This window comes from Pristiophorus japonicus, chromosome 32 (assembly GCF_044704955.1).
Source record: "Pristiophorus japonicus isolate sPriJap1 chromosome 32, sPriJap1.hap1, whole genome shotgun sequence".
Lineage (NCBI taxonomy): Eukaryota > Metazoa > Chordata > Chondrichthyes > Pristiophoridae > Pristiophorus > Pristiophorus japonicus.
The window spans coordinates 6,717,834-6,738,661 of NC_092008.1; positions in this window are offsets into that span (position 1 = coordinate 6,717,834).

The following is a 20,828-nucleotide window of genomic DNA, read 5'->3' on the forward strand; positions in this document are numbered from 1 at the left end:
GGGCAGAGTCAGATGAGGTCTCATTGAGAAATTCTCCTGAACTGTGCTTGATGGACACGCGGTGGGAGATTCCTTGTTCACAGATACGATCGGAAATCAATCCATTGATCTATAACTGGAGACACATTCAATCACGAATGAATTTGTAATCCCATCCTAACCTCCCAGAACATTGACTTATGCTGGGAAAGAGATTGTACAAAGGGGGACATCAGACTGGTCCTGGATCAAGATGCACATTGTTGAACATTCACGGTGTGTTTCTGAGCTTTCTGCCACGACTGGTTTCCCTCACTTGGTATAATTCACTCTTCCCAGTGCACGGTGATGGAATCTGGAAACCCATGGACACATCTGTCCAATCGAATAGAATGCGCTCTACAGACGCAGACTATAAGAGATTCATCCAGTGAAATTGCTTGTGTTGGAAATTAACAAAAGATTCCGATCTCTATCTGACCCTATCACATTGAGAAAAGATATTGTCTATTCACTGCACTCAGACCACTCACATTGGGGAATCACAGAGCATTATCAGCTCCACAGCCAGAGAGAATATGTGGGTTCAATTAGTTTCTGGATGTTGTGACCTCAACAGATGTACTGGAGGGTTGCTAATATAACACCACTTTTTAAAAACGGAGGGAGAGAGAAAATGGGTAATTATAGACCAGTTAGCCTGACGTCATTAGTGGGGGAAATGTTGGAATCAATCATTAAGGATGAAATAGCAGCTAATTTGGAAAGCAGTGACAGGATCGGACCAAGTCACCATGGATTTATGAAAGGGAAATCATGCTTGACGAATCTTCTGGAATTTTCTGAGAATGTAACTAGTAGAGTGGACAAGGGAGAACCAGTGGATGTGGTGTATTTGGACTTTCAACAGGCTTTTGACAAGGTCCCGCACAAGATATTGATGTGCACAATCAAAGCGCTTGGTATTGGGGGTAATGTACTGATGTGGATAGAGAACTGGTTGGCAGACAAGAAGCAGAGAGTCGGGATAAATGCGTCCTTTTCAGAATGGCAGGCAGTGACTAGTGGAGTGCCGCAGGGCTCAGTGCTGGGACCCCAGCTCTTTACAATATACATTAACGATTTAGATGAAGGAATTGAGTGTAATATCTCCAACTTTGCAGATGACACTAAGCTGGGTGGCAGGGTGAGCTGTGAGGAGGATGCTAGGAGGCTGCAGGGTGACTTGTACTGGTTAGGTGAGTGGGCAAATGCATGGCAGATGCAGTATAATGTGGATAACTGTGAGGCTTTACATTTTGGGGGCAACAACAGGAAGGCAGAATATTATCTGAATGGCAGCAGATTAGGAAAAGGGGAGGTTCAACGAGACCTGGGTGTCATGGTTCATCAGTCACTGAAAGTTGGCATGCAGGTACAGCAGGCGGTGAAGAAGGCAAATTATATGTTGGGCTTCATAGCTAGAGGATTTGAGTAAAGGAGCAGGGAGTTCTTACTGCCTTTGTACAGGGCCTTGGTGAGGCCTCACCTAAATATTGTGTTCAATTTTGCTCTCCTAATCTCAGAGATTGCAGCGAAGGTTCAACAGACTGATTCCAGGGAGGACTCGTCTGTCATATGAGGAGAGACAGGATCAACTGAGCCATTATTCACTCGAGTTTAGAAGGATGAGAGGGGATCTCATAGAAACGTAGAGATTCTGATGGGAGTGGACAGGTTTGATGCGGGAAGAATGTTCCCGATGTTGGGGAAGTCCAGAACCAGGGGACATAGTTTTAGGATAAGGGTAGACAAATTAGGGCTGAGATGAGGAGAAACTTCTTCACTCAGAGAGTTGTTAACCTATGGAAATCCGTGCTGCAGAGAGTTGTTGTTGCCAGTTCATTGAATATATTCAACAGGGAGTTAGATATGGCCCTTACGGCTCAGGGGATCAAGGGGTAATGAGAGAAAGCAGGAAAGGCGTACTGAGGGAATGATCAGCCATGAACTTATTGAATGGCGGTGCAGGCTCCAAGGGCCGAATAGCCTACTCCTGCACATATTTTCTATGTTTCTATGTTTCACAGTTAAACATGATCAACAGCATGTGTCGGCAGATATAGTTACTTACCAGGGACTCCGACAACAGCGAGAATGGGGTAGTATATCTTTTCTATCTCAAAAACGAATGCTAGTATCGTAAACTCGTTGATTCTGAAATACATTCTTCTCCTCTCAGTAGAGCCGCTGATCCCTGTGAGTGCCAGAGTTGATGTTCTCTGCGAGACTGTGGTACAACAGATTGAGGTGTTTGCCGTATTAATAGAAGAGATAACATCTCCAGTGATACAATTATGGTCCATGGAGAGGCGCATTAATAACAGTCACCGAACAAACACATTTAATTAATCTATGGGGTCTGATATCAAATACAGTCAATGAACAAACACATTCAGTTAACCCCTTTTGAACCAACACTCCTCGCACCACTAAATACACTTATGGATGTACACTAGAATGTCCCATTGTTGAAAAGTTCTGTAATAATGAGCAAGGACAAAAAAAGGTAAATCAACAGTCTGAGCACATTGATTGTCGATTTGATTTCTTCAAGCTTGCCAACTCAGTCGGCTCTCTTTTTGCGGTCACATACAAAGCCATCTCCAACAGCTTCATGCATCACTCACCATGCACACCCCCTATTCAACCCCTATTCCATTCCAACCCCACTTCTAGCTGCATCTACGCACGTGGACAAATCTCCCCATAATTCACTTATGACCCTTGAGAACTCCTGACTGAATCAATTGTCCATTTTCCAAGGTAGTTCTGCGCCAGGCGATCAGCTGTACCACTCATGCACTGAGAGTTTTGATGTCCTTGTCCCGGGTAAAACTTTTACCCTCTCCTACACTGGTCATTTTCTCAGGAATAGGTCCCATTGTAGCTCCCATAGGTCCAAGGCAATGAGTTGATAGTAACTGGCTCACAACTGGTTTACTCATTTAATGTTGAAGCAGGCTTTTCACATACAGCCTTGTCAGATCCTGCATCTTTCACCCTAAGCAGATCCAATATCGAAACTTATCATTGAAAGCAAACATAGACCTTGGCTTCCTTTCAAAACTAACAACTATATTGTTAAATACCTCTGCCCTGTCCCTGCTACAAACACCTCTCCAAGATTATCTCCGAGGAATTGATGGAATTATTTGTCACTGATACTGAAATTATCTATTCACCTGTTTTTGGCTCATCTCCTTCCCCATCCCTATCAAGGAAAACATCTCCTACTCTATCTCTGAATTATGATGCTTCGCTAGATTTTCAATATTTCCCCTCATGTCCTACCCGAGCTCATCGTGTCAATGAGACAGACCTTCTGCTATTGTGAACTCATTTCCAAAAACTCTGACATCCCAACTTCCCTTCTGGGTGCAAATATTAACTGCACATTTATAAACATATCCACCATCACATCAAAGCCTTCCTGTTAAAGAAGGCCCACCATCACCTCATGAACTGCCTGATGGAAGAAAATTTCCATCAAGTCTCTCTCGTTTAAAGAGAAAGCCCATCATCACCTCAAGGCTCGTCCGGTTAAAGAGAATGCCCCGGATCACCACTGTGACTGCCTGTTTAAATAAGGTCCACTATCACGTCAGGATTTGACCAGTTAAAGAGAAGGCCCACCTTCACTTCAAGGCCCACCCGTTGTTGTCGTTTTCGGGTCTATCTGTCTGTTCAATTCTTCAATATTGACACCACATTCCTTCTAATTATATGGCTTTATTTAGCATAAGCAAGAATTAATACTTTACAATATTTAAGCAGCAGTTTACAAAGTACAACGGAGAATAATATGATTCCTGTCCTTTCAGTAGAAGATGCGACCCAATCCTCATACCGGCTACACGCATACGCATGTTCCCCTGTCTGTTAACTCCGTGGATCTTCTACATTGAGAGAGAACCGAAAACCCTGGGATATACCCCAAAAACCGGAAATGTGGAGAAGTTCATACAACCACAGAAACTGGTCTTATGCCTCTGTCAGAAAGCTTTAGTTCATGATGAACCCAATGGGTTTTGACGACAATGAGACTTTTAGCTGTAAATAACCCTAGGTACAACAGGATTATTTCCACTAATTGTAAAAGAGGAGAAATTAAACTAAAGTAATGAAACTGTGGACTTGCAAACCTTACTAATCTGCAATCCAGCAAAACATAATCCTGAAGAATTAAAGCAGGGGAATATAACTGATTTTATTTCAACACCTATCAAAAGTTCATAGTGGGCGTATCCACAATCAAAGAAGAGAGATAAGAGTTAACTTCGATAACTTCGAGATAAGGCCGAAATCCAAACCATCGTCAACACCTTCACAGAAGCATAGGAGAGCATGTGCCTGAGATTAAACATCCGTAAGACAAAGGTCCTCTCCAACCTGCAAACCGCCACACAGTACCGCCCCAGATTATCAAAATCCACAATGAAGCCTTGGACAAAGTTTACCATTTTCCATACCTCGGGAGCCTACTGCCAACAAGGGTAGACTTCAATGACGGTCAAACACCGCCTTCAGTGCACCAGCACAGCCATCGGCTGCCTGAGGAAGAGAGTGTTTGAAGACCAGGATGTCAAACCCGGCACCACGCTCATGGTATACATGGCATAGTAATAACCACCGTGCTTTATGTTTCAGAGACGTGGACTATATATAGCAGGCATCTCACAGCACTGGAGAAGTTCCACCAAATCTGGATCCGCAAGATTCTGTAAATCCTTGGCAGGATAGGCGCACCAACGTCAGTGTTCTCTCTTGGGCCAACATCCCCAGCATTGAAGCATTGACCACGTTCGATCAGCTTCCATGGACTTGCCACATCAACTGCATGCCCGAGACGAGACTTCCAAAACAAGCATTCTACGCGGAGCTGCGACATGGCAAGCGAATCCCAGATGGGCAGAGGAAATGCTTCATGGACACGCTAAAAACCATTTTAATTATGTGTAACTTCCCCACTGACACCTGAGAATCCCTGGCACAAGAACACTCAAAGTGGAGGAGAAGCATCTGGGAAGGTGTGGAACACTCCGAGTCTCTTAGCTGGGAGCAAGCGGAAACCAAGCTCAAGCAGTGGAACGAGTGCATGACAACCCAAGCACCCACCCACCAGTCCCTTCTTCCAGCGTCCCTTCAACCACCGTCTGCCCCACCTGTGACAGAGACTGGATATCCCACATCGCAGTCATCAGTCACGTAAGAACTCGTCTTTAATTTGAAAGCAAGTCATCCTCGACTCTGAGGGACTGACTAAGAAGGAAAAGAGGTATTATTTAATAAAGCTTTTATAAAATCTGATATTATATACGTGGAATAGGAGATGATTCCAGGTAGGTTGCCGGAAGCGGTCGTGAGGAATATGGTTTATGAGGAGGATAAGGAAGTAGAGGAAAACGCAATGGGGAGAATGTATGAGAAGATTGTGAGGGCAATGCCACAGGATTCGATGGATGAAATAAATGAGAAAACCTCCAGAGGACGTCAAATGCATCCTGTATTTCCAAGCTTTTTGCTGGAGAGAGCAGAGGAGTCGGTCCAATTAGACCACTGCAACACTCATGGTTTCTTTGGGATATTTAGACCGTGGATTTTCAAGGCCTCGGCTGATCAGGAGTTTTGGAAGAGTATGTCCCCACAGCTAGACCACAACACCCTTTTGAAAGGGGTGTGGGTGAATTTTAAATATCCAGAGTGGCTTGAAATGGATTTTAAATTGATTCATAAGCGGATTTTGACCATGATTGCTGTATGTAAGATTGTGCGAGTGGAGGTGGCAACTTGCTCAGTGTGTGGGACACGGGATGTGACTGTCCCATTTACTGGCGATATGTCCTCAGTTAAGTGATTCTGATAATACGTCCGACAGATGTGTGAGGTTTCTTTGCTGGGTGGGGTATGAAGAATGGGAATGGGAATCCCATGTATTAAATTTTGAGATGGAGATAGCAGGAGGGTCTGCCTGAGCGTGGCAATGTGGCGATAAATGTAATGTTCAGTTTGGCTAGATTAGTGATTGTGCAAAGACGGAATCTCCTTTTTGATAAGTGGAGGAGCATAAACCTAAAGGAGTAAGTTACATATATGCTAAAACATCATTTGAAGACTCTGTGGATGTTCTGTTTGTAAAGGAAGTTTAAGTAATAGATAATGATCAGTTTTTAATGTAAAATACATTGGTAAATGTTATAGGAGACACATTAAACTTCAGGTTTTGTGGTTAATAAGTGGTTGAGGAATGACTGTGCGGCGAGGCGGAATGGATTTGGATGATACAATGCAATGATGCCGATTTGTAAATTAATCTAATGTTGAATAAATCCAAATTGAAGAAAATAAGGCGATAGACTACTGATCCATTGTTCACCACGCAAGGTTTTGAGTCATATCTGCATTTTTGTAGTGTTCAATGCTTTATGAGGCTTCCCAGACTGAGGGTAGTTCATTAACTGTTTATTGCCTGTCGGCAACTTATAAACTGTAAAGTTTGGAGAAAAATTCAAAGGATCAGCACGTGAAAAAATAATGTTAATAAAAGGACCTGCAATATTTGGCTCATCGACCTGAAAGGGGAACCTGCGTTCCCCTCTCCACAGATAGCCATAGAAACATAGAAACATAGAAATTAGGTCCAGGAGCAGGCCATTCGGCCCTTCGAGCCTGCACTGCCATTCAATAAGATCATGGCTGATCATTCAACCTCAGTACCCCTTTCCTGCTTTCTCTCCATATCCCTTGATTCCTTTAGCCGTAAGGACCATATCTAACTCCCTTTTGAATATATCTAACGAACTGGCATCAACAACTTTCTGCAGCAGGGAATTCCACAGGTTAACCATTCTCTGAGTGAAGAAGTTTCTTTTCATCTCAGTCACAAATGCCTTACCTCTTATTCGTAGACTGTGACCCCTGGACCTCCAGAGTGTTTCCAGAATGTTCTGAATAATTCCATTCTCAGCTTCTGCGCTCTTTGGCTTTCTGTTTTATGAAGTTGCTCCTTGTGTAAGGAAAAGCGCAAAAAATACAGTGAAAATTGAAGAGAAAGTCGCCTTGACAGTGTGAGTCATGGTATTCAGGAGTAGAATTGTCGGCCCCTGCTCCAGATACCCGGGTTCAATTCCCGACCAATGCACTGTTGCAAGTCTCATTAAATTATTTCAGTAAACATATTAAATTCAAGAAGTTACACAAACCGCTGAGCTAAGAAAGACAATGTTAAGACACTGTATCAAACGTTCCATTGATTTGATTTCCAGAGAAAAAAATGAGTGAAGGAAGGTAACTTAATCCCCTCACACCCGTGGCACAAACCTCAGGGAAACTGCTCGGAGCTTCCACAAGGAGCGAAAGGGTGGGCCCCGAGCGAGAATGGCGAAGGATTGGGTGGCAGGATTTTGGTTAAAGGTGGGTAGAGTCTGAAGCTGCGGTATAATTTTATGTTGTGATGTGGATTTGAAGGGCGGTTGAGAGCCAGAGATGTCTAGAGGGCAGGAAAAAATGACTGAGTGAGGAGCCAGCGAGGTGGAAGCGCAGGATATGGAGCAGGAACTCGGGACCTCACACATTTATACCAGTCAAAGCCAAAAGCGAGAATCAGACCCCGAGACCCAGGAGCAGCGGGTAACTGTACCGCACAGATAACAGAGCTGACACAGATACAATCGCAGTGTGTGAATATTTAAGGGTCGGTAGCTTGCCCAAGGACACAGCAGCCCCGTGCACTCATGGATAATAATTTAATTGATGGTATTCTCAGTTTCGATTCCCTGCCACGGCTGTTCTACACACTGGGAATAAAATATCCAACAGTGAAATGAATGGTCGGTTTATTTATCGTGAAATTCAATGAATACCAAACCTCGCTAGTTGTCATTACCCGCAAGTGCCGCTATTGTTCCAAAGTATGCTCTTTGTTAAAATATATAAGTTCCATCCTTTTTGTGCATTTGCTGCACCGTGCAAACTACCGCCACATCTCCAACCTACTTTTTCTCTCCAATCGGCTTGAAAGTGTTGTCGGCTCCCAAATCTCGGCCCATCTTTCCTGGAATCCAGGTTCTATCCGTCCAATCTGCTTTGCACCACTGCCACAGTCCCGAAACGGCTCTTACAACAGTGACACATAACGTCCTATGTGACTGTGACAAAAGGTAAACTGTCCCGCGCCGTCCTTCTCAACTTATCTGCTGGAGTTGCCGTGTTGAACACTCCATCCTCCGCCAACGCCTCTCCACCGCCGTCCAGCTGGATGTGACTGCAATCCCCTCGGTCGATTTTTATCTAATGTGTATTGCCACAGAATCACCTGCAATAGCGTTTCATCCCGCTCTGGCACTATTAACTCTGGTGTCCACCAAGGAGCAATCTTTGGCCCCCTCCTATATTCATCAACCTGCTGCGCCCTGGCGACATCATCTGGAAACACAGCGTCAGATTCCACATGTACACTGGTCACAGTCAGATTTACATCACCACCAGCGCTCTCCACCCTCCACTGTCTCCAAATGATCACAGGTCCGACATCCAGTGCTGGATGAGCTAACATTTTTTCCAACTATATATTGTGAATATTGAAGCCATTGTTTTCAGTCCAGGCAACAAGCTCTGTTTCCTAGCCATCCAGTCCAGTCCTCTGCCTGTCAACTTTTTCAAGCTGATACATATGGTTGGCAACTTTGTTGTCATATTTGACCTCAAGATGAGCCTCCCACCACATATCCACTCTATCACCAAGATCACCCATTTCCACTTCCATCTGACTGCACCGCTGCCTCGGCTCAGCTGCTGCTGAAACCCTATCCCTGCCTTTGTTACCTCTAGACTTGACTATTCCAAAGCGATGCTAGTCGGCTGCCCACGTTCTATCCTCCTTAAATTTGACGTCATCCAAAACTCTGCCGCCCGTGTCCTAACTAGTACCCAGTCGCGATCACCCATCCCCCCTGTGCTTGCTGACCAAATTGACTCGTGGTGAAGCAATGTCTCTACTTTAAAATTCAAATAAATAGTTCCAAATCCCCCCCGTGGCCTCGCCCCTCCCTATCTCTATAATCTCCTCCAGCCCCACAACCCCGCAATATGTCAGCGCTTTACTAGTTTTGGCGTCTTGAGTATCCCGGAGTTTAATCGCCCCACCTTTGGTTTATTATTTGTTGCTGAAATTCGCAGACAATATAAACAACATATATTCAGCACACGCCCGCTGAGAATAGGATCAGGGAGACGTGCTTACCTGACAAGCCCTTTAACCAATTAATCCATTGAGCCAAATCAAAATCAAATCTCACAACCTCCCGCAAATTGCTATCAGCCACCCGTCACTCTCTGTTGGAGATTTAGACCGTCAGTTACACTTGTCTATTTGCCTTTGAATCCCGATGCTGCATTTATCGGCCAAACTGGGGCTATGTTCATTATAATTAGTTCACTTGTTGGATTCGCAGTGACGTGGACTCTGAAGGACCAACTTGCTCAATGAAGGAAGACAATATCCATAAAACAATCGACACTGATAACAAATGCGGACCAGTTCACCATCGCTCAGTAAGTGGTCGGGGCCCAAAGGATATGGAGACTGGGTTAGGTGTAAAACGTGTTGTTATCACATGATGGCAGGTTCGAGTTCTACCCCAGGGCATTTCACACACTGGGTGAGAATGTCTCCAGCGCGGGAGGGATCTCTTGTACACCCGACAGTTTCATAAATTCTCTGACCTGGTGTAATGGTAATACAAAAACTGGTTTCTCCAACAGAAGCTGACAGTTAATTTACAACATTGTTGATCTGTTCAAACGGGCTGGATTTTCAGCATAATGTTGCCAGGACTCCAACGGTTGGAAGGGGCAGGTGTTGCAATACTGCGCAGCGGCCAGAGGATGGTGCAGCAGTATCAGGTGTTGCTGTGCTGTATTGCGCCCAGAAGTGCGAGCAGCTGTACCAGGTGGTGCAATACTGGTCAGCTGCCAGAGGAGGGAGCATCTGTAACAGATGGTGCAATACTGGACAGCGACCAGAGGAGGGAGCATCTGTAACAGATGGTGCAGTACTGGACAGAATCATCGAACCATGGAAATGTATATAAAGAAGAAGGCTATTTCAGCACATCGTGTACACACCGGCCGACCAAGAGCTATCTAGTCTAATGTCACCTTCCAGCTATTGGTCCCTAGTCCTGCATTTTATGGCACTTCAAGTTCACATCCAAGTGTTTTAAAATGTGGTGATGCTTTCTGCCTTTACCACTCTTTCAGGCAGAGAGTTCCAGATTCCACCACCCTCTGGTTCAATACAGTTCCCCTCATATCTCCTCTAAACCTTCCCTCAGTTATTTTCAATCTATGCCCCCTGCTGGATCACCGCTCTGTCAAGGGAAACAGGTCCTTCCCAACCTCTCTGACCAGGCCCTTCATAATTTTATATACCTCAATCAGGTCTTCCCTCAGTCTATTCTGTTCCTAATGAAACAGACACAGCATCTCCAATCTTTGCTCATGGCCAAAATTCTCCAGTACAGACAATATTTTTGTAAATCTGCTCTGTACCCTTTCCAGTGCAATCACATCCTTCTTCCAATCTGGTGACCAGAACTGCAGACAGTACTCCAGCTGCGGCCTTAACAGTGTATTATAACGTTCTTGCTCTTGTGTTTTATGCCCGCCTAACAAAGGCAAATATTCCATTGACCTTCTGAAGCACCTTATCTTCCAGGTCTGTTATCTTCAGGGAGACAGAGGAAGGAGCAGCTGGACAAGGTGTTGCAATACTGCACAGCGGCCAGTGGAGGGAGCACCAGTACCCAACGCTCGCCGATCCTGTCGAACATACGCATAGGCGGGAGGGGAGAGGGATTTTAACCCTACCCGCGGGGTGTTCAAATCGATATCTTGAACAGTTTCGAATGTAGGCATCTGTAACATGGTATTACAGAGATATACAAGATGGTAACTTTTGTGCAGTACTAGTTGAAATTGCATTGTGGGAGAAAGACCAAGGTGGAACATGCTCAAAATTAATAGTGAATTCTTCAGGACTGACATCAGGAGAATGATCAGCACTTGGAGTGGATTCCAGGCAGAGCAGTGATGGTAAAATCTCGGACAAGATTTAGGAAATAACTGGATTGAGCAATGGGGTGAAACATGCGGTTACTAAGGAGGGCTGAATTAGATTGGGAAGAATGGACTTCCTCACGGGTATTGATCATGGGATCAGTACGGGAAGGTGTGAGAAATGTGTCTGCCCTCTCCAGTTGCGTCATTATTTACATGAATGACTGTCTGCAAACTGAATAAGACTGTGACGCCAATCACCCTGATCATTATTTATCCCTCAATCAACATAACAAAGGACAGATTACCTGGTCAATAGCATCATGCTGTATGTGGGAGCTTGCTGTGCGCAAATTGGCTGCCGCGTTTCCTACAATACAACAGTGACTACACTTCTGAAATGCTGCATTGGCTGTAATGCGCTTTGGGACGTCCGAGGGTCGTGAAATGTGCAAAAACTTGTACGTGTTGCATCTGCTTCAGTAAGATGAAAGTGTAGTGCGGGTTAAAGATCGAATTCAAATTTCAACCAAACTCGCTGACAGAAAGTGTATGTTGTTGAGGAGGCATTACTCGGGATTATTTGCACTGGCCGTCTGCCCACAGCGCTTCATTTCACGCAGTTTTAATTGGGAACTTCACCATTTTTCCACACCAATAACCCGCCTGCAGGGGTACGGACCGAGAGCTGGTAATTGGGATTAGACTGGATGAACTTTTGTTGGACATAGAAACATAGACACAGAAAATCGGTGCAGGAATAGGCCATTCGGCCCTTCTAGCCTGCACCGCCATTCAATGAGTTCATGGCTGAACTTGCAACTTCAGGATCCCCTTCCTGCTTTCTCGCCATACCCCTTGATCCCCCTAGTAGTAAGGACTTCATCTAACTCCCTTTTGAATATATTTAGTGAATTGGCCTGAACAACTTTCTGTGGTAGAGAATTCCACAGGTTCACCACTCTCTGAGTGAAGAAGTTTCTCCTCATCTCGGTCCTAAATGGCTTACCCCTTATCCTTAGACTGTGACCCCTGGTTCTGGACTTCCCCAACATTGGGAACATTCTTCCTGCATCTAACCTGTCTAAACCCGTCAGAATTTTAAACGTTTCTAGGAGGTCCCCTCTCATTCTTCTGAACTCCAGTGAATACAAGCCCAGTTGATCCAGTCTTTCTTGATGGGTCAGTCCCACCATCCCGGGAATCAGTCTGGTGAACCTTCGCTGCACTCCCTCAATAGTAAGAATGTCATTCCTCAAGTTAGAACGGCGCAGATATAATGGTAAGTACAACAGGAAAAAGAATACGGCCAGGGTAATCTCCTGGACGAGTTTCGATCGATTGAATCGACTGGAGAGGAATTTTCCCAGATGTTTTGTCCCTAAATTGGCTTGGGTTTTTATCTGCTTTTTCCTTTCCCAGGAGCTCACATGGCTTCGGTTGGGGTGGAGTTTAGATGTTTTTAGTATAAGGGGTGTTGCAGTGGAGTGGAGTGGACTGGTTGGTCGTGAGCTCTTTTTCTTTCCGTCATTGTTTATGGGTTGGTATGTAACCTTCAGCGCTGCTGACAAAGGGCCGTGCGTCTCTTTGTCGGCCAGCGCGGACACGATGGGCGAGAATGGCCTCCTTCTGCGCTGTAAATTTCTATTTTTCTATGCTTCTTAGTTTCAACGGCAGTTAATTGTCAAAAATGGAGGGTAAAGGAGTGCTTTCTCTGGGATTTGAACCCAGGACCTCTCACATATTCCAGCCAATAAACGGGAAGTGAGAATCCTACCTGTGAACCAATGCTGGAGCCAAGCCCACTCAAGATGTACCCATAATCAAACCGTGTGTTGGTCATTCGTGATAAACAAAGCGATTGAGACCGAGACTGCCCTGATTGCCTTTTCTACCTGCCTGCTGAAGTGCCGCACAATGCCGCTCCGGCAGTTATTGAGCACTGCGGACAGTAATGTATTGAAGCATCAAGTGCCCATCGAGTGCAGCAGCAGAGTTGGTGGATTAGTTTAGTGTGCGGCCTCAGATTTGGACAGTGTATCAGTGAAGGCACTGAGTTGACATGGAGGCAGCAAGTGATGCAACAGCCGCCCCGGAACTGACTGTTTGAGTCTGCGACTGTGGCCTGTGTTGTTTGGACCAGGGGTTTACTGTCAGTTCATAACACTAAGCAGTATCGGCCCCATTATATTTTCGGCCACATCCGCAGATTAGTGGCCGAGGTCAGACAGATTGTTCCCTCTCTCACGGGGGTTCGCTGAGGCTCCAGCTCCCCTGATCACCAACTTCCCCAGTCTGTAGATGTAAACATGAAAAACCAAATCTCAGCCCAAACACACAGGTCTGCCGATCGATAAAGATCAAAGCAGTTCCAGAGTCGAGCAAGACAACTGCAACATAGACCAAGGGAGGTCGGAAAAAGTCAGAATTTGACACAGGCACAGACTTTACCTAACTGACCCAGACTCTGCCTACACACAAACAGGCTGTTCCTACACAGACCTAGACTGTGCCTACACAGACCCAGGCTGTGCCTACACAGACTCCGACTGTGTCTACACAGACCCTGACTGTGTCTATACAGACCCAGACTGAGTCTACACAGACCTAGACGGTGCCTACACAGACCCAGACTGTGCCTATACAGACAGAGACTGTGCCTATACAGACCCAGACTGTGCCTACACAGACCTAGACCGTGCCTACACAGACCTATATCGTGCCTACACAGACCCAGACTGTGTCTATATAGTCCCAGACTGTGCCTACACAGACCCAGGCTGTGCCGATACAGACTCAGACTGTGTCTACACAGACCCAGACTGTGCCTACACAGACCCAGACCATGCCTACACAGACCCAGACTGTGCCTACACAGACCCAGAATGCGCTATACTGACCCAGACTGTGCCTACACAGATCCAGACTGTGCTACACAGCCCCAGAATGTGCCTACACAGAATCTTCCTGCACAGACCCAGGCTGTGCCTGCACTGACCGAGACTATGCCTACACAGACCCAGACTGTGCCTACACAGACTCCGACTGTGTCTACACAGACGCAGACTGTATCTATACAGACCCAGACTATGTCTACACAGAACTAGACCGTGCCTACACAGACCCAGACTGTGCCTATACAGACCTAGACTGTGCCTACACAGACCTAGACCGTGCCTACACAGACCTAGACCGTGCCTACACAGACCCAGACTGTGTCTATACAGTCGCAGACTGTGCAAACACAGACCCAGGCTGTGCCTATACAGACTCAGACTGTGTCTACACAGACCCAGACTGTGCCTACACAGACCTAGACCATGCCTAGACAGACCCAGACTGTGCCTGCACAGACCCAGGCTCCGCCTACATGGACTCAGACTCTGCCTACACAGACCCAGACTGAGCCTGCACAGACCCATACTGCGCTATACTGACCCAGACTGTGCCTACACAGATCCAGACTGTGCTACACAGCCCCAGAATGTGCCTACACAGAATCATCCTACACAGACCCAGACTGTGCCTACACAGATCCAAACTGTGCTACACAGCCCTAGACTGTGCCTAAACAGACCCAGACAGTTCCTGCACAGACCCAGACTGTGTCTACATTGACCCAGACTGTGCCTACACAGACCTAGACTGTGCCTATACAGACCCAGACTGTGCCTACACAGACCTAGACCGTGCCTACACAGACCTAGACCGTGCCTACACAGCCCCAGAATGTGCCTGCACAGACTCTTCCCACAATGACAGAGACTGTGCCTACACAGACCCAGGCAGTTCCTACACAGACCCAGGCTGTACCTACACAGACTCCGACTGTGTCCACACAGACCCAGACTGTGTCTATACAGAAGCAGACTGTGCCTACACAGACCTAGACCATGCATACACAAACCCAGACTGTGCCTATACAGACATAGACTGTGCCTATACAGACCCAGATTGTGCCGACACAGACCTAAACCGTGCCTGCACAGACCTAGACCGTGCCTACACAGACTCAAACTGTGTCTATACAGACCCAGACTGTGCCTTCACAGACCCAGGCTGTGCCTATACAGACTCAGACTGTGTTTACACAGACCCAGACTGTGCCTACACAGACCCAGACCATGCCTACACAGACCCAGACTGTGCCTGCACAGACCCAGACTCCGCCTACATGGACTCAGACTCGGCCTACACAGACCCAGACTGTGCCTAAACAGATCCAAACTGCGCTATACTGACCCAGACTGTGCCTACACAGATCCAGACTGTGCTACACAGCCCCAGAATGTGCCTGCACAGACTCTTCCTACACAGACCCAGACTGTGACTACACTGACCCAGACTGTGCCTATACAGACCCAGACTGTGCCTACACAGACTCCGACTGTGTCTACACAGACCCAGACTGTGTCTATACAGACCCAGACTGTGCCTACACAGACCTAGACCGTACCTACACAGACCCAGACTGTGCCTATACAGACCTAGACTGTGCCTATACAGACCCAGACTGTGCCTACACAGACCCAGGATGTGCCTATACAGACTCAGACTGTGTCTACACAGACCAAGACTGTGCCTACACAGACCCAGACCATGCCTACACAGACCCAGACTGTGCCTGCATAGACCCAGACTCCGCCTACATGGACTCAGACTCTGCCTACACAGACCCAGACTGTGCCTGCACAGACTCAGACTGCGCTGTACTGACCCAGACTGTGCCTACACAGATCCAGAATGTGCTACGCAGCCCCAGAATGTGCCTACACAGACTCTTCCTACACAGACCCAGACTGTGCCTACACTGACCCAGACTGTGCCTACACAGACCCAGACATTGCCTACACAGTTCTAGACATGTGCTACACAGCCCCAGACTGTGCCTACACAGACCCAGACTGTGCCTACACAGATCCAGACTGTGCTACACAGCCCCAGACTGTGCCTACACAGACCCAGACTGTTCCTACACAGACCTAGACTGTGTCTACACTGACCCAGACTGTGTCTATTCAGAACCAGACTGTGCCTATACAGACCTAGACCATGCCCACACAGACTCGGACTGTGCCTACACAGACCTAGACTGTGCCTACACAGACCCAGACTGTGCCTACACAGACCTAAACTGCGCTATACTGACCCAGACTGTGCCTACACAGATCCAGACTGTGCTACACAGCCCCAGAATGTGCCTGCACAGACTCTTCCTACACAGACCCAGACTGTGACTACACTGACCCAGACTGTGCCTATACAGACACAGACTCTGCCTGCACAGACTCCGACTGTGTCTACACAGACCCAGACTGTGTCTATACAGACCCAGACTGTGCCTACACAGACCTAGACCGTGCCTACACAGACCCAGACTGTGCCTATACAGACCTAGACTGTGCCTATACAGACCCAGACTCTGCCTACACAGACCCAGGATGTGCCTATACAGACTCAGACTGTGTCTACACAGACCCAGACTGTGCCTACACAGGCCCAGACCATGCCAACACAGTCCCAGACTGTGCCTGCATAGACACAGACTCCGCCAACATGGACTCAGACTCTGCCTACACAGACCCAGATTGTGCCTGCACAGACCCAGACTGCGCTGTACTGACCCAGACCGTGCCTACACAGATCCAGACTGTGCTACGCAGCCCCAGAATGTGCCTACACAGACTCTTCCTACACAGACATAGACTGTGCCTACACTGACCAAGACTGTGCCTACACAGATCCAGACTGTGCCTACACAGATCCAGACTGTGCTACACAGCCCCAGACTGTGCCTACACAGACTCTTCCTACACAGACCCAGACTGTGTCTACACTGACCCAGACTGTGACTACACAGACCCAGACTGTGCCTACACAGATCCAGACTGTGCTACGCAGCCCCAGAATGTGCCTACACAGACTCTTCCTACACAGACCCAGACTGTGCCTACACTGACCCAGACTGTGCCTACACAGACCCAGACATTGCCTACACAGTTCTAGACATGTGCTACACAGCCCCAGACTGTGCCTACACAGACCCAGACTGTGCCTACACAGATCCAGACTGTGCTACACAGCCCCAGACTGTGCCTACACAGACCCAGACTGTTCCTACACAGACCTAGACTGTGTCTACACTGACCCAGACTGTGTCTATACAGAACCAGACTGTGCCTATACAGACCTAGACCATGCCCACACAGACTCGGACTGTGCCTACACAGACCTAGACTGTGCCTACACAGACCCAGACTGTGCCTACACAGACCCAAACTGCGCTATACTGACCCAGACTGTGCCTACACAGATCCAGACCCTGCTACACAGCCCCAGAATGTGCCTGCACAGACTCTTCCTACACAGACCCAGACTGTGACTACACTGACCCAGACTGTGCCTATACAGACCCAGACTCTGCCTGCACAGACTCCGACTGTGTCTACACAGACCCAGACTGTGTCTATACAGACCCAGACTGTGCCTACACACACCTAGACCGTGCCTACACAGACCCAGACTGTGCCTATACAGACCTAGACTGTGCCTATACAGACCCAGACTCTGCCTACACAGACCCAGGATGTGCCTATACAGACTCAGACTGTGTCTACACAGACCCAGACTGTGCCTACACAGACCCAGACCATGCCTACACAGACCCAGACTGTGCCTGCATAGACCCAGACTCCGCCAACATGGACTCAGACTCTGCCTACACAGACCCAGATTGTGCCTGCACAGACCCAGACTGCGCTGTACTGACCCAGACCGTGCCTACACAGACCCAGACTGTGCTACACAGCCCCAGACTGTGCCTACACAGACTCTTCCTACACAGACCCAGACTGTGCCTACACTGACCCAGACTGTGACTACACAGACCCAGACTGTGCCTACACAGATCCAGACTGTGCTACACAGCCCCAGACTGTGCCTACACAGACCCAGACAGTTCCTACACAGACCCAGACTGTGTCTACACTGAGCCAGCCTGTGCCTACACAGACCTAGACTGTGCCTACACAGACCCAGGCTGTGCCTACACAGACTCCGACTATGTCTACACAGACCCAGACTATGTATATACAGAACCAGACTGTGCCGATACAGACCTAGACCATGCCTACACAGACCCGGACTGTGCCTACACAGACCTAAACTGTGCCTATACAGACCCAGACTGTGCCTACACAGACCTAGACCGTGCCTACACAGACCTTGACCGTGTCTACACAGACCTAGACCGTGTCTACACAGACTGTGTCTATACAGACCCAGACTGTGCCGACACAGACCCACGATGTGCCTATACAGACCCAGACTCCACCTACATGGACTCAGACTCTGCCTACATAGACCCAGACTGTACCTACACAGACCCAGAATGCGCTATAGTGACCCAGACTGTGCCTACACAGATCCAGACTGTGCTACACAGCCTCAGAATGTGCCTACACAGAAGCTTACTACACAGACCCAGACTGTGCCTGCACTGACTGAGACTATGCGTACACAGACCCAGACTGTGCCTACACTGACTCCGACTGTGTCTACACAGACCCAGACTGTGTCTATACAGACACAGACTGTGTCGACACAGACCTAGACCGTGCCTACACAGACCCAGACTGTGCCTATACAGATCTAGACCGTGCCTATACAGACCAAGCCTGTGCCTACACAGACCTAGACCGTGCCTACACAGACCTAGACCGTGCCTACACAGACCCAGACTGTGTCTATACAGTCCCAGACTCTGCCTACACAGAGCCAGGCTGTGCCTATACAGACTCAGACTGTGTCTACACAGACCGAGACTGTGCCTACAAAGACCCAGACCATGCCTACACAGACCCAGACTGTGCCTGCACAGACCCAGACTCCGCCTACATGGACTCAGACTCTGACTACACAGACCCAGACTGTGCCTACACAGACCCATACTGCGCTATACTGACCCAGACTGTGCCTACACAGATCCAGACTGTGCTACACAGCCTCAGAATGTGCCTGCACAGAATCTTCCTACACAGACCCAGACTGTGCCTGCACTGACCGAGACTATGCCTACGCAGACACAGACTGTGCCTACACAGATCCAGACTGTGCTACACTGCCCCAGACTGTGCCTACACAGACACAGACAGTTCCTACAAAGACACAGACTGTGTCTACACAGACCCAGGCTGTGCCTATACAGACTCAGGCTGTTTCTACACAGACGCAGAGTGTGCCTACTCAGACCCAGACTGTGCTACACAGCCCCAGACTGTGCCTACACAGACCCAGACAGTTCCTGCACAGACCCAGACTGTGTCTACACTGACCCAGACTGTGCCTACACAGACCTAGTCTGTGCCTACACAGACCCAGGCTGTGCCTACACAGACTCCGACTGTGCCTATACAGACCTAGACTGTTCCTATACAGACCCAGACTGTGCCTGCACAGACCTAGACCATGCCTACACAGACCTAGACCGTGCCTACACAGACCCAGACTGTGTCTATACAGTCCCAGACTTTGCCTACACAGACCCAGGCTGTGCCTATACAGACTCAGACTGTGTCTATACAGAACCAGACTGTGCCTACACAGACCTAGACCATGCCTACACAGACCCAGACTGTGCCTATACAGGCCTAGACTGTGCCTATACAGACCCAGACTGTGCCTACACAGACCTAGACCGTGCCTACACAGACCTAGACCGTGCCTACATAGACCCAGACTGTGTCTATACAGACCCAGCCTGTGCCTAAACAGACCCAGGCTGTGCCTAAACAGACTCAGACTGTGTCTACACAGATCCAGACTGTGCCTATACAGACCCAGACAATGCCTACACAGACCCAGACTGTGCCTGCACAAACCCAGACTCCGCCTACATGGACTCAGACTCTGCCTATACTGACCCAGACTGTGCCTACACAGACCCAGACTGTGCTACACAGCCCCAGAATGTGCCTGCACAGACTCTTCCTACACAGACACAGACTGTGACTAAACTCACCCAGACTGTGCATACACAGACCCAGACTGTGCCTACACAGATCCAGACTGTGCTACACAGCCCCAGACTGTGCCAACACAGACCCAGGCAGTTCCTACATAGACCCAGGCTGTACCTACACAGACTCCGCCTGTGTCCACACAGACCCAGACTGTGTCTATACAGAACCAGACTCTGCCTACACAGACCTAGACCATGCCTACACAGACCCAGACTGTGCCTATACAGACCTAGACTGTGCCTATACAGACCCAGACTGTGCCTACACAGACCTACACCATGCCTACACAGACCTAGACCGTGCCTACACAGACTCAAACTGTGTCTATACAGACCCAGACTGTGCCTTCACAGACCCAGGCTACGCCTATACAGACTCAGACTGTGTTTACACAGACCCAGACTGTGCCTACACAGACCCAGACCATGCCTACACAGACACAGACTGTGCCTGCACAGACCCAGATTCCGCCTACATGGACTCAGACTCGGCCTACACAGACCCAAACTGTGCCGACACAGACCCAAACTGCGCTATACTGACCCAGACTGTGCCTACACAGATCCAGACTGTGCTACACAGCCCCAGAATGTGCCTGCACAGACCCTTCCTACACAGACCCAGACTGTGACTACACTGACCCAGACTGTGCCTATACAGACCCAGACTCTGCCTACACAGACACCGAATGTGTCTACACAGACCCAGACTGTGTCTATACAGACCCAGACT